Source organism: Diabrotica virgifera, chromosome 1 (assembly GCF_917563875.1).
Source record: "Diabrotica virgifera virgifera chromosome 1, PGI_DIABVI_V3a".
NCBI classification, from domain to species: Eukaryota; Metazoa; Arthropoda; class Insecta; order Coleoptera; family Chrysomelidae; genus Diabrotica; species Diabrotica virgifera.
In genome coordinates, this window is record NC_065443.1 from 217,357,083 (window position 1) to 217,372,656 (window position 15,574).

Genomic DNA, 15,574 nt, shown 5'->3' on the forward strand with positions numbered 1-15,574 from the left:
GTCAGCCGTGTGTCTGGTGTTTGTGTTTTATCCTTAATCAAATCTTCAAGGGCAGCTTTGATTTCTTTATGGCTGGTAACCAAAGCAAGTAGTGCGTCGGACCTGGCTGACCACCTAGTGTCACTCATGGATTTTAACATCAGAGTTTTCTTTTCTTTTTGTGGTTTTCCATCATTGCTCTTCCCTATTAATGCTTTTAGGACATTCCATCTATGCGTAGATGCTGAAAAAAAATTGAAGAGGTTTTGAACAAAGTTGAAAAAGATTACAACCTCCACACAAGCCTTTTCGGCCGCATAGCTGCCTACAAGATTAAGGGAATGTGCGACGCACGGAACATAATCTGCAAGGTGGTTTATTCGTTTAATCCTTGACTGTAATCCACTGTAAGGGCCCGACATGTTTGATGCATTGTCATAACTTTGGCCACGACAATTTCGAATGTCCAGTTTCAGATCTTGAAGAGACAAAAGGATTGCCTCTTCAAGACCTTCAGACTTGTGCGATATACGTGGCAAGAGTTTTACAAGCCGCTCTGTGGCACAAGCATCTTTTAGGGACACATACCGTAAAACTACCGCCAGCTGGTCACTATGTGACGCATCAGGTGTCGAATCAACAACCAGGGCAAAATATCGTGCTTGATTAATCTCATCAATTATTGTACGAAGCACCTCGTTGCTCATGACGGTAATAAATTCATTGCATACGTCTGATGACAAGTATGATACATTTCCTTTACCCTTATTGCCGTATTTAGTGAAATGTTGTGCTAAGAATGGATCAAACTCACTAATTAGCTCAAGGCATCCTAAATAAAGGCCATTGGAAGTTGAACCTAATTCTTGATTGTCACCTCGAAACGGAAGTCCTCTAGATGCCAAAAATTTTACAACTGTCACTATTCTAGTTAGAACGTCTCTCCAATACTTCACCTCTTGTTGATGCTGTGAAGAGACCAAGGACTCTACGGAAAGAGACTTTTTTCTTGAAATTAATTTAAGGACATTAATCCTGTGGTCATTTGATTGTTCGTGTGACTTGGCTAAAGTTAATGAATGTTTCCAGTCACAGAAACCTTCACAAAAAGAAGTTCTTTTATTTTCTGGTTGAAAGAGAAGACATGGAATGCAAAATACACAACCAGTGGATTTTGAATACAAAAGCCAATCTCTTCTAAAACGTTCTCCGTTCGGGATTTCGCCTGAAAACAAATTTACTGAAAGCTTACGGTTTTTTTTAACATCATTTTTATAGTACCGTTCTGACTTTGAAAAATCTGCTTGCAAATCTTGCTTGACATTTGAATTGATTATTTGAAGAACTTGTTCATCGTTTTTTGTGTCCCAAGTGGCCGGATCATCTAGTGTAAAATCAAAACTATTTCTAGAATATGGGTTTAGTGGTTCTACGGTAACCTGCTTAGGCCTACTAGGCGAATGATGTGTACGAGATGTGGTGGATGGTAAGGATAGTTCAGAAGCTGAACAAAAATTCTGATCATTTGAAGCTGGATTTATGTTATCTGAACATGATGAGGCAGAAGCTTCATTTTGAGGCAAGCTTTTTTGAGTGTCAACATTTTTGTCATTAGAATTATGTTGACTCGTATGAACATCAGATACAACGTTAAAGAAATTACTTATTCTAGGAACCTTTTTTAGGAAGATCGCCTCTTGCGCTATTCTCTGATTTGCACGTTTACGGAATTCAGCGCCACTAGGTTTCTTTTTCTCACTCATAGTAGCCTACTACACTCACTAGTCACCAATCACATCAAAAAAGAAGCAGCGAAGCGCTCGACTGAAAGAACTGATGCACGTAAACAAACAGCGCAACCGTGGAAAGACCACGCCACAATAGACTGTCCAGTGTCTAATACCTGACTGTGGAGTCAAGAGACAAAAGGGATGTTGTGGTGAGGATGGTGGGGGGAGGCGGGCGGGCTAAAAATAGACACATGTAGAGCGGCGCGCTTCCGCTTTGTTCCGTCGTCTAGGACCGGCGCGGGCGCGGCGTTGAGGTCGGGTTGTGGTGGTGTATTTTACGCTGATACCCTCCCAATGATTAAATCGCTATTCGTAGTTTTTGTTTACAATTTGCCGCGATCTCCAGAAAATATTTGTTTATTTTAAACTATTATTAAAATTTTTATTTTTTTTATTATTTTTTTTCTTGCGCCCTCTTGGCGCCCCCAGGCTCGTGCGCCCCTGGGCACGTGCCCAGCGTGCCCATTTATAGAATCGGGCCTGATCAAGGCGCAAAACGTCGCCTGTCAAAACTTTCAATGTGTTTTAAATGTATTTATTTTTTTTCGAATCCTCAGAAAACCAATAAATATTTTTGAAAAAATTTAATCAAAGATTACATTATTACTGATGGCCGAAAGTCCCTGAAAACTTCTGTTTGTATCAGTTACAGGGGTGAAAATAAAAGAGAAAATTTATTGTGATTTTTAATTGCAAATACAGTAGGAATAATGAAAGATTACTCTTGAATCAACATATAAAACACGCTGTATTTTCCTGTAACCGTGCCACAAAAAAAATTGGCCACAGCAAGAACATGTAATAATTATATAAACTACTGTTTTTTTTTAATAATGGTACTGGTTCATTACTTTCTAGAACATAGAAAATATTTGTTTAATAAGATCGCTCATGGGTAATCTTTCTAATTTCCGAATGTATTTTATTCAAAAGGAACTTTTTATTTATTCTAAGGGACTTTTGGCCCTCGGTAATAACGTGATCTTTCATTTTGCGTTTAAATTTTTAAAAAATCCTTAGAGTTTTCTCATGATTCGAAAAAATAATACATTTAAAATTTTGACAGGCGACATTTTGCGTATTTCCCCTTAAAAAAGCGATTTTTAGTGCTTAGTTGAATTTATAATAGTTTCAAAATAAACATGAAAATTTCTATCGAGCATTATTTTTTATCGATTTATGTAACGTACTAAAAATTTCAACTAAGCATCCATCGCGTTATATCAGTTTTTTAGAGTACAACACTTAGTCAAAATCGATATTTTTGACCAAGACCTTTTTACTTTTCAGTACAGAATTATACTTTCGGAATTTCTATTAACTTTCTCCTAGTTTGATGACTTTTCTGTTTCCTTTTGAGGAATTTCTTTGAATGCGAATATCTATTGACCTCCAATACCACGATATTTTCACTGCACGAAGAAACTCCAAATTTCCCGTTTAACCTGCATTCGCTCTAATTGTTACCACCACATACATGTCTTGCACCACTCTCACATATTCAGCCTGCACTCCTTCCCTACTTATAGGGCAGTCAATGAGAGCAAGAACAGGTTATTACCTCCGAATTATATCCTACTGCATGGATTTTAATGAAATTTTAGGAATAGCCTGAAAATATCTCCTTATTCAAAGTCTACCCTATGCTGATGTGTGTTTTTGTCTTTCCCACCGGGGACGGTTCCCACCCCTTTTCGGGGGTGGAAAATTTTTTGGTTAAATATCTACGGAAGTTGCTAGAAAACCCAATTCTAAGCAAAAACTGATCTAGAATTTTTTTTCGAAAACTCAATACTTTTTGAGTTATTCGTGGTTGAAAATTGGCCATTTTCATTGAAATATAACACCTTTTTGAACGGTTTTTTGCGAATACTTTAAAAACAGTGCATCTAACTAAAAAAATATATAAAACATTTTTGTAGCTCGTAAAATAACAAAGAAATTCGTTCCTTCTTCAATCTTCTAGTTATAACACAAAAAGAGATATGGTAGGTAAAATGAGTTTGTTTTTTTGGTGCATGCTCAAAGCAGTGGATTCAACTTGAAATAACAGAGAAACGGTCGATTTTATGTATATAATGCTACCAACACCTTTTATTGTGCTTGAAAAGTTCTTTGAAATAAGCAATATTAAATGTCGATTACATTCAAACTAAGCGAGATATGCTGCAAAAAATTGATGACCAACGAATTGTAAGAAAAAAATTGAGAAGTATATTTAACCTCTCATCCACAAGAATTTAAATGCATCGTTTTCCTTCTACAATACATTTTACTACAGTGTCATTTTTATGTTCAAAAAGTTGAGCGGGTTTAAAATGAATGGTTTTTGAAAAAAAAATAAGATCAAAGTATAGAGCGCATATTTAAATTTTCTTAAAAATCTTCTTTTTCTCCATATAACTTGAAAATGATAAGAGATACTTTTATAAAAAATAAAATCAAAATGTTTATCTAGAAGAAACCTTCATTTTTGTATGGCATCTCTTATCATTTTCGAGTTACATGGAGAAAAAGGAAGATTTTTAAGAAAATTTAAAAATGCGCTCAATAATTTGATCTTATTTGTTTCAAAAACCATTAATTTTAAACCCGCCCAACTTTTTGAACATAAAAAACACTATAGTTAAATGTATTGTAGAAGGAAAACGATGCATTTAAATTCTTGTGGATGAGGGGTTAAATATACTTCTCATTTTTTTCTTAAGATACGGTAGTCATCAAATTTTTTACAGTTTAACTAGCATAGTTTGAATGTAATCGACATTTAATATTGCTTATTTTAAAGGTCTTTTCAAGTACAATAAAAGTTATTGGAAGCATTATACACCTAAAATCGACCGTTACTCTGTTATTTCAAGTTAAATACACTGATTTGAGCATGCACCAAGAAAACAAGTTTTTTTCACTTACCATATCTCTTTTTGTGTTATAACTAGAAGATTCATAAAGGAAAGAATCTCTTTGTTATTTTAAGAGCTACAAAAATGTTTTATATAATTTTTTTTAGTTAGATGCATAGTTTTTATGGTATTCGCAAAAGACCGTTTGAAAAGGTGTTATGTTTCAATGAAAATGGTCAATTTTCAACCAGGAATAACTCAAAAAGTATTGAGTTTTCGAAAAAAAAATTATAGAAAATTTTTTGCATAAATTCAAAATGACTTAGTTCTAGCCCCTACACTTTCGTGTAGGTTTTGTTAGAACTCATCATAAATGTACAATAATGAAAACATATTATTTTGAATTGGGTGCTATAAAAAATAAGACAAATGGTCTGAACAAAATATAGCAAATGTTTACTGGAAATGACTACAATTGCAAACGAAATGAAACACTAAATAGTTTAATATGTTTTTATTCTTTATTAAATATCTGGGAAATCAAAGGAGGGAACGTCCTTATTGGTAAAATGGCGAAGGTAAAACCCCTCTAAACCTCGCCGAAGACGTAGTACATCCAGATAAAAATACAACTCTGATATAAAAGTCTATAAATAACATTACTTAACATGACTTTAAAATTCAGACCTAACCTAAGTATGCACACATATTACTAATATTGCTAATCAAGTAAAATCTATAATAATGTTAAATTAACTAACGTTCTTGTAAAGTCTATACAACTATAATAAAAATTCAATACAGATACAGAAGACAAAATACTTGCGAGCTAAAAAATGTTCAAATTTAATGATTACTCAATTTCTTTCTTTATTTGAAAATACTCCTGCTTTTCCATTTTTCGCTTCTTTGTAATTTTCTGAAATTTTTCCATAATTCCTTGAAACTCACTCGTAAATTTGATAAAATCTTGGTCATCTAATTCGTCCACCGCATTAATGATGTTTTCACTTTAAAGACTTCGTTTGGTGTTTTCCTGAATCAAATTATCTTTTCTACCTTCCCTCTGACAAACTCATTACTTTCCTCCTCATGCCTTGATTTGATAATTGAAGTTTCTCCAAACACCTTGCAGCATCATCTAAAACAGAATTAGTACCCACATGCTACTCATACATTCTTACCAAGTGCACATGCTTACACAAGGTATTCCTCACCAAATATTCATCACAACTGCACTGGTAACGGAGAATACAAATTTTACACACTCTACAAAACAATGTTTAACACTCACTTTCACATACTTGTCTTAAACCTACATTATATAATTCATTCGGATCCACAAAGGATTTTACCTGAAACTGCCCATATACCTTCACATTCTTCATCAGTTCTTCCATTTTGTATTTCATCGATTCTTACCGTTGCAAGAGTTGAAGAACTCCTTTATAGGATAATGCTACTCATTTAGCTACGTTAAATGGACCACATTTAAGCTGAAACATAAAACCAGAAAAGGGAAAATTTTAGATACAATAAATATGTAAAAAACAAAACGGCACAAAACAAGAATTGGAAGGAACGCTTTAAAAAAATGTGTGAAAAATTTCTTAATAAATTATAAAATCTCAAGCACCGTTGCAGAAAAAAGTAACAAAGTCCAGAAGATATTCAAAGGAATACAAACAATTCGCTCTCACATTATACTTTTTTGAAACCAAAGTTCAAAATTCTAGATCCTGTTTATGTTATGATGAGAAACAACAAACAACTTATACAGTGATGAGCGTGCTAATAACTGGCAGAATAACGCAAAAGATGGAAAACATAATATGTACATTGCGAAGTAAATAGAGATGAAATTAGTACAGGTGGAAATTATCAGTATAAACTTATAAATTAACATTACATTACATAGTTTCCCACCTTAGTCTGTGAGGGGAGTATTTTATAAAATTCTCCTGTCATAGTGGCAGTAGTCATATTCCTTCTATATGGCTAAAGCTGGGAAACTATGTAATGTAATGTTAATTTATACATTTATATTGATAATTTCCACCTCTCTTTACTTCACAATGTATTATGTTTTCCATCTCTTGCATTATTCTGCAGGTTATTAGATCACTTATCACTGTACATATGTATAAGTAGTACATATACAAGCAGATACAGTCAGAAAAATGAAAGAATACCCATAAACGAACATATAAAACACACTGTATTTTACTGTCACCGTGTCACAAAGAAAATTGTCCAGTGAAAGTACATGTAACAATAATTATTACAAGTACTTGCGCTGGTCAATTTTTTTTGTGACACGGTGACAGGAAAATACAGCGTGTTTTATATGACCGTTCATGGGTATTTTTTCATTTTTTCTACTGTACTTATTTTTATATGACTTTTATGAGGCACTATAATTATTGTGAATAAATAAGCTATACCTACCCTCAATCTGTGTTTCAAGTCTTATGATTTTTCTTAAGGGTTCATCTGCAGATTGTACATCTTGGTTGTATGGGAATATCGTAGGATGAGCTTGTATAAATAAATTTTTTCTTACGTTTCCCCCTTCGATATGAAATGTGGTTGAAAATGTTTCTCACACATTCTATAATTTTTGTGCAATTCATTGACATCCTTTGAAAGTAAATCTTCCCTAATTGCAGCTTTTAGCCATAATTCAGCTCTATAAAAAAATGTATTGAATTTAAATATTAATATTCAGATAACTTTTGTAGCGCGTTTTAATATCAAATTTGATTTGTTTACCTGCTACGATCTCGTGGTATTGAAAAAAGACTTATTTGTTCCCCAGATCTAGTCTGGCATCCACGAACCACACAAGAAATTCCACCTTTGCGTGCAGCCATCACAATTATAGTTTATTTTAATAATTTTTAATATTAATATACTTTTTTCAACAATTATAAAATATTATGAAAACGCCAAACACGAAAATTTACATAAACAAATTGTCACTTGTCACAAACACATGTACATATAGATAAACAGCCGATACCTTGAATGCAAGCAACGATCAAACATCAAACATGGCGCATGGTCATGCGCAAAGAAATTTGGAGCCCGAAATATTCCAAGGTTTCGCTTCTTGTTGGATGGAGTATTCTTTGGTAATATATTACACTCGTCCTGCGCAGTATCATCCAACCGGAGCCAGCTGTTTAGCCGTTAAATGTGTGTGTTTACAAAAAAGATCTATTTCTTTTTAGTTTAATTTAAACTAGATTTATAAATTGAAAAAACTAAAGTAGCTACAAGTTTTAATTTAATTTTGCTTAACCTCCGAGTGGCACTTTCCTGTAATTTTAAAATTATCACTTTTCAGTGATTTTTTTAATATGCTTTTATGTCCTTAAGTTCAACAAAGCATTTCCTTTAATTACAATTAAGCCAAAACATCGCAAATCCTGGGCCCTGGACTACTAAAGGTATCCGGTATCCGCATATCAGCCATGAATATGCGTTCACTACTCTACATCAAGAAATTTACTTTCCAATGGCTCTGTCACTGAATATATCAGCAAGTATAGGAAAACCTATTTAAAACTTATAAAATCAGCTAAAAAATCGTACTATCAAAATTGTCTGAGAAGCTCTAAAAGTGTTGCAAAAGAAACTTAGTCCATAATAAACGATCTTCGAAATAAAATTCACCCAGCTTAAACATTTTTCCTTTCAGACCCTGGAAATCTAAATGAATACTTTGTTAATGTGAGTAAAAATATAACATCAACAGCTTCGTGCAATTGTACTTGAGACACTGTGTCAGGTGAGGTGTTTGAAAATTTGAGTAACTTGATTCTGGGGTGTGAATTTCTAAAACTTTTAAGTGTGGTTTTTAACCGTTGAGAAAAATTATTTATTTAGTGTTGTGTTTATAATTTAATATATGTTTTAAAATGAGTTTTGTTTTATTTTTTGAGAAAAAATTAAAAATACAGCATACTTACAGTACTTTTTTTGAAATGCTATTTTCCAAAGTTTATAAAATTTCTTACACTCGATTTTATATTAATAAAGTTAAAGTGGACTTTAAATTTAAAGTTTTCTTTAACTGTAACAATTGCTTTTTTTAAGGTAACACACACTTTAACTTTATTATGAAATCGAGCTTTAGTCAAAATTCTAAATGCTCAGTAAATAATAACAACAATTAGGTACTTGTATTGAAAACAACATATTTTGTAATTTGAAAGAAAAACAACATATTTGCAACATAGATAACAAAACAACATACTTTGTTACGTATTTTAAAAAACTCTCCATCATGCATGCTCCATGAGAAAAGAAAATATAAAACTAATTTCATCCTTATTGTGTCTCAGATGGCGTAGCTACTTTTGCTATAACTACTCAATGCTTTGCTACTCTACCTACCTACATACAATTTGTATTGTTTTATCAAAAAACAAGCATTTACATACTCTGCAAATTGTATATTTTTTCTTTGCATTTTCATATGAAAAAACCGCGGTATTTATCTTGAACTTTTTTTGAACAAGGTGCAATACTTAGGTAATATTATTATTAATAAAACAAAGTATATTAAAATACAATGTTAAAAACTTTAATAATATTAGCAATATTTAAAAACTTCAATATATTATAGTATACATATTATGAATCAGTAGAAACGATTATATTTAAATTTGGTAAATTATAACTCCAATCGACCAGAGCACGACCACACAACCCAAAACACAAGTACGCAAATATGGTTGTGTGAAGCGTGGCTCGAAGCCGTGCAATTTATGAGACTCGCTCGATCTGTAGATCCTTGTGTCCTCATCTCGCCAATTAATGATTCTTTTGAGAAAGGTAAATTTCCAGAGTACCTGAAGACAGCTATCATTATTCCTCTTCATAAGGGTGGTGAAAATCTAATTCCTGCAAGTATATACCTATTGCATTACTACCGGTACTCCAAAATTATTGAGAGACTCATAAAAGCATGACTTATGTCCTTTCTTGTTAAAAACAACATTTTATTACAAAAGTTCGGCTTTTTAAATAATAAATGTACTGCTGATGCCATGTTTTCTGTACTACATGAGGTTTATCAAGCACTGAGCAATAATCTTCACACTGCCACTGTTTTTTGTGACTATGCCAAAGCTTTTGATTGTGTAAATCATGAAATTTTGATAAAAATAACTAAATTTCTATGGAATTCGAAGAATTTCTTTGAATTGGTTTCAATCTTACTTGGATAGTTGGAAACAACTGGTTAGAGCAAATAATACAGACTCTAGTCTCCAAAATATTGTATGTGGGTCCTCTACAAACCACATGGTTCAGTATCAGGTCCTCTACTTTTCCTTATGTTTATTAATGACATCCCTAGTTTAAAAATTAATGGAAAAAATTTTCTTTTTGCTGATGATACCAGTATTACTTGGAGCAACTCAAATATTGCTACTATACCTTCTGATCTACTCACGATAAAAACCTGGTCCGATTCTAATTTACCTTTTTTTAACATAAAACAGTAGCATTATCCTATACAGGAGCTCGTCAATCTTTACCTCTTAACACATTCACAGACACAACTGCATATGAAGCCACTTACTCCATAAGATGTGTCTACATCTAAAGTGTGTCTGTGAATGTGTTAATAACAGCCAGATCAGTATCGTTGATTCTGTAAAGTTTCTTGGTATTTTTTTTAGATAGCAATCTTAAGGGTTAAAAGGGTCTAAAGGGATAAACATTCACTGAAAGCGATATTATCTTTAATACCTGTGGTGCCTTCAACATTTAATGTCTGACTAAATTATTCTTTATAGGCAAAAAAATTTAAGGAATTTTGAATTAATTAGTTTTTAAATAAGTACATTTACCAGCAACAGTTGTAACGTAATTGTGTCAACTCGACAGTATTTAACTAGTTATTTGAATTTAATACCCTAGCTAGGGCATTATTTTTCAAAATAAATATTGAAAAATAACGCCCTAGGGCATTATAATATAACTGACTTCGAAATCATGTACAGTGGAACCTCGATTATCCGTCTCTCCATTAACCATCACCTCTGTTAACCGTCAGGGTACATACAGAAGTTGTATTGAGTTATACATTAGCAATCATTTAAATGCAAAAAAATAAAAAAAAAAGGTAATTTGATTTGTGATGAGGACACAAACGGCTATCCATTGCTGACAGATAAAGAACTCATTGAAATGGCAACAAAGGCGGACCAAACCTATTCGGAAGCTGACACAGTAGCTATATTGATGCTTGGACACAAGGAAGCTTGACTGTAGCTATATTGATGAACCTATTGTAACTGACAAATATTTGCGTAAATAATCTAGAGAAGCTGCATCGCATATGCAATAATTCATCGAGTGGTATTCTCAACAAGAAGAAGCCAATAAAGTAGATTGCATGATCTTATGCCTTATGCCGATTAAGAAATTCAGCCGTCACAAAATATGAAGCAGCAGTAAAACAAACACAAATTTCAGAATATTTTAAATTGATTCGATTGTATGAACACAAATCCCTCTTATATTGTCAAACAAACCATACAAATGAAATTTGAGAGTTGTACTATGAATTTTTATTTTTTTTTAATGTTCTGTTAACCGTCTTTTCGATTATCCGTCATACCCTTGGTCCGGTGCCCTGACAGATAATCGAGGTTCTACTGTAATAATATTAATGTCCGACTGGTATATTATTTGACAAATAATGACATGATTTTGAAGTCAGTTTGATAAATAATGACATGATTTCGAAGTCAGTTAAGTATTATATAATGCCCTAGGCTCTAGGGCATTATTTTGAAAAATTACGCCCTAGGGTATTAAATTTAAATAACTAGTTAAATACTGTCAAGTTGACAAATAACAACCCAAGTAAAACTATGGTTACCACAATTACGTTACGACTATTGCTGGTAAATGTACTTATTTGAAAACTAATTAATTCAAAATTCCTTCAATTTTTTGCCTATAAAGAATAATTTAGTCGGACATTAAATGTTGAAGGCACCACGGGTATTAACGATAATATCGCTTTCAGTCAACTTATATCCCTCAGGCCAAAGGCCCTCGGTATATACACCATTGACCTCAAGTGTTATTATCCTTATAATACCCTTGGTACCTTAACTATAATCTCACAATCAGCCCATAGAAGGTGTCAAACAAATAAAATATTTGGGAATCATACTTGATAATTTATTAACAATTAAACGATTACTTTATTGATTACAGTTAATTTATTTAATGGAAATTAAGGTAATAATAATAATAATGTTTATTCAAAAATAATCAAATATAAAATCTTCCTGAGACTAAAAACATATTTAAGTGTATAATTAATAAGAATTAACATAGGAAGCCACAAGGAAATAAATCTGCACTTAGCTATAGCCCAAAGTAACTCCTGTTATTTATCCAAATTTTTACTAGTCAAACACATTTGTTTTGAAATTCCAGCAGTTTCTTCTTTTTATACCTTTTAAATATCTGGTGGTTGTTCCTAAAACAAAGACATAAATAAAAATTCTACATTGTGTACCATAAAAAAATCATAAAAATGTGGAAAGTATCACAAGAATAAAGAAAAGTCCCAGATATAAAATTCACTATTAAAATAAAAATAGTAAATAATTATTTATATCTGACACTTTTCTTATTGGAACTTCTTTCTGGTAACATCCTTAATCTCTGACTTTTACAATTTATAAGACAAGAGATGATGAATAAAGAAAGGGAAAAGGACTCTGCAGTATACAGTTACATTCTGCTTTCATTAATCTAGAAAAAAGATCAGAAAGATAATTCAAAGTCCGAAATTGTAAAAGTCAAAAAGAGATTAAGGATGTACCAGAAAGGGGTTCCAATAAGAAAAGTTTCAGATTTAAATAATTATTTACTATTTTAATAGTGAATTTTGTATCTGTATCTGAATTTTCTGTTTTCTTTACGAGATATCGCTGAAGCATCCTAATAGTAGATAACTATTTTTGAAATTCCACTTAAATAGACAATTTGATTTCGTTTTGATTCAGAGGTGTGCAGGCAGCTCCACTGGGGACGCCGTAAGGCAGAAACAACTGTCTGGAGATTGTGTATCGCCTCTGGATCGAAAGGAAACATAAACTGTCTCTTCACTATCACAAGAGTATTTTAATATTTTTATTGAATAAAAGTAGTCAAAAAAAAGGACTAGTTGGTGGAGCGAAGAGATAAAAATAGCTGTGAAAGAAAAGAAAGTACCATGGAGAGCTTATCTAGAAAATAACAGTTAATAAGCAAGGAAGCTTGTGAAAGAAAAAGTTAAAAAAGCTAAATTGGAACAGTGGGAGAGATTTGGAGAAAAGATGGAGCAAGACAGTAGTAGGACAAACCAAAAATTGTTCTATTAAGGTCTGAAAAAATGAGAGGTAAATCAGGTAGTACTGTCGTGCAAATAAAAAAAAAATAAAATGGAGAAACACTTACCCAACCACAAGATATAGTTAATAGATGGAGTAAATATTCCAAAGAGTTGAGTAATGAAATAACAATGGAAGAATTAACGGAAGCCATTGCAAAAATGAAAAATGGTAAAGTGGCAGGAATAGATAATATCAAAACACGATTGTTGAAATATATGGGGGAATCTGCATTACACTACTTACACAAATTACTGATAACAATTTGGAAACAGAAACGCATCCCAGAAGATTGGGCAACAGCAGTAATGGCTCTTCTGGTAAAGAAGGGAGGTAAAAAAGTAATGTTCAAATTATCGAGGTATTTTCATGCTAAGTGTACTGGCTAAGATTTATGAATGAACACTGGAGATGAGACTGAGAAAGAAAGTGGAACTGAAAGAATCAACTAGACGATGCACAAAAAGGTTTCTGACCGGGCACAGTGTCCAAGATCATATCTTTACTATAAGACAATGGAAAAAGCCTTTGACAAGGTACCCGGACATCACATTTGGAAAGGGCTTGAACTGTTCGATGTTGGAGGAGAACTAATTGATGCAAGTAAAATTTATGTACTGGAACATTGTGCGAGCATTAAACTGTGAATCATTGCTAATACACAAGGAGTAAGGCAAGGCGGAGTTTTAAGCTCACTGCTATTCATTATATTATATATATGAATGAACCAATAAAAAAAATGCAGTAGAGTCCCGAAAATTAGATTTAGGTTACCATTGATTAAAAAGTATAACTCTGAGTAAATGTGTATCTGCAGATGACATTGCATTGATACCAAGTTCAGAGAAATCTTTACAAAGCAACCTAAATTTATAGACGAGAGAACTTGCAGACAAAGGAATGAAAATAAAATTAGCAAAGACTAAAACTTTACTTATTTCCAAGACACTGAGAGAAATCCATATAAACCTAGACGGAAATTTAGTAGAACATATGAATGATTTTGAATATTTATAAACTATAATAGACAAAAAATGCAAAAAAAAAATGAACAACAGAATTGCTAAAACATCACGATTATATACCTCCCTTCTCTGCTTCATGGAAGTGAAACATGGCTGGCTTTCCTAATAATTAAGCTTGAATTATCACATCTTTATTATTATTGTAGACATTTAAAATCCTTATTAATTGAATTACATTAAACTTACCACTTATAAAATGTTTACTTTTCATATTTTAATTTTAGTTCCCTTATATCTGTTCTTCTTGTGGCTTTTATCCATTGTCCCCAGCTTTGTTTGGATAATTCATTTAAATGTATTGCATGGGGAGCCTTGGGAACAGTACAAAATAAGACTTTTCCCTGTCTGCCCTACTCCCACAATTTACAACAATACAAGTTACATGTATAAGCTTCCCAAGAAAGAAAAACTGATAACTGCTATGGACTAATTCAGTTCTGTAGGCGATAAACTACTTTATATATTTGATTTGCTGCACACAATTTCGCTGCACAATCGACAATAAAAACAAACAGGATATTCTTTACAAATGTAAATATTAGGATTAGGTTATGTTATGTTATGTGCCCCCAGTTAGGCCATATTCGGAAGTTCCTTGTCCCTTTGCTTGATTGGCACACCGATAATTTTCGTTTAATACTGTCCGCTGTCATGAGCCGCTGTCACATCCGCTGTCATTTTACACTCAAATGTCCATAGAATTTCGTACACTTACACTCAAAAGTGTAACACTAAAAAACAAAGGAACAGACCTATTATCAAAGGCGTTTTAGCAGTCCTAACTGTTTATTTTCACACTGTTGCCAATTTCACATCAAGTGAAAAACAGTACACAGTATTTAGAGTTTAGAGTAACCACATTTGATATATAGATCTCCTGAAGAAGAAATCTAGCTGAGATAATTTTGACCAAAAATGTTTATTAGCACTCTTTGTGTAGAATGCACCGTTCTCTCAGAAACAACGCGTGTAGCTACCAACGATTTTGAATGTAAGTTACGCGCGCGGAATCAACTTTTTAAATAAAATGTGTATCAACTCAAAGGTAACAATTCGATATCTTTTGATCAGAGTATCATCATCATCATCATCTTGGTGCTACAGCCGTTAGAGGGCCTCGACCTTCTCAAGCTTTCTACACCATTCTGTTCTGTCCCTTGTTTGCATTTTCCAGTTGCCAACTCCGATCTTCTCGGCATCCTGTGTTACCCCGTCCATCCACCTCAGCTTTGGTCTACCCTGTCTTCTCATTCCCACGGGTTGCGCTCTTAGAATCGTTTTTATCATGTTCAATTCAGGGGCCCGGGCTACATGTCCTGCCCACTGCAGGCGGTTTCGCTTAATTATAGTGATAATAGATTTTCCACCAAACGTATGCTTGTAGATATTCTGCAGTTCAAATTTATATCTACGCCCCCATATTCCGTTCTCACAGACCACTCCGAATATCTTACGTAGCACCTTTCTTTCAAAAATCGACAGAGCGGATTCATCTGTTTTAGTTAGCGTCCATGCCTCTGATCCAT

At 33.0% G+C, this 15,574-nt stretch overlaps 1 protein-coding gene and 2 long non-coding RNA genes across 3 annotated transcripts in view; 1 reads left to right on the forward strand and 2 right to left on the reverse strand.

The window, feature by feature from the left end:
* Positions 1-15,574, forward strand: part of LOC114333484 (26S proteasome non-ATPase regulatory subunit 2) — an 86,857-nt gene that overhangs the window by 15,087 nt on the left and 56,196 nt on the right. The window lies entirely within an intron of this gene.
* On the reverse strand, positions 5,112-7,607 carry LOC126882430 (uncharacterized). The gene is made up of 3 exons (XR_007697339.1): positions 7,385-7,607; positions 7,061-7,301; positions 5,112-6,108 (listed from the first exon to the last, which is right to left on the reverse strand). It is a non-coding gene; the product is annotated as an uncharacterized LOC126882430 (long non-coding RNA).
* Positions 11,808-14,803, reverse strand: LOC126882431 (uncharacterized). Its single transcript, XR_007697340.1, has 2 exons — positions 14,235-14,803; positions 11,808-12,125 (listed from the first exon to the last, which is right to left on the reverse strand). It is a non-coding gene; the product is annotated as an uncharacterized LOC126882431 (long non-coding RNA).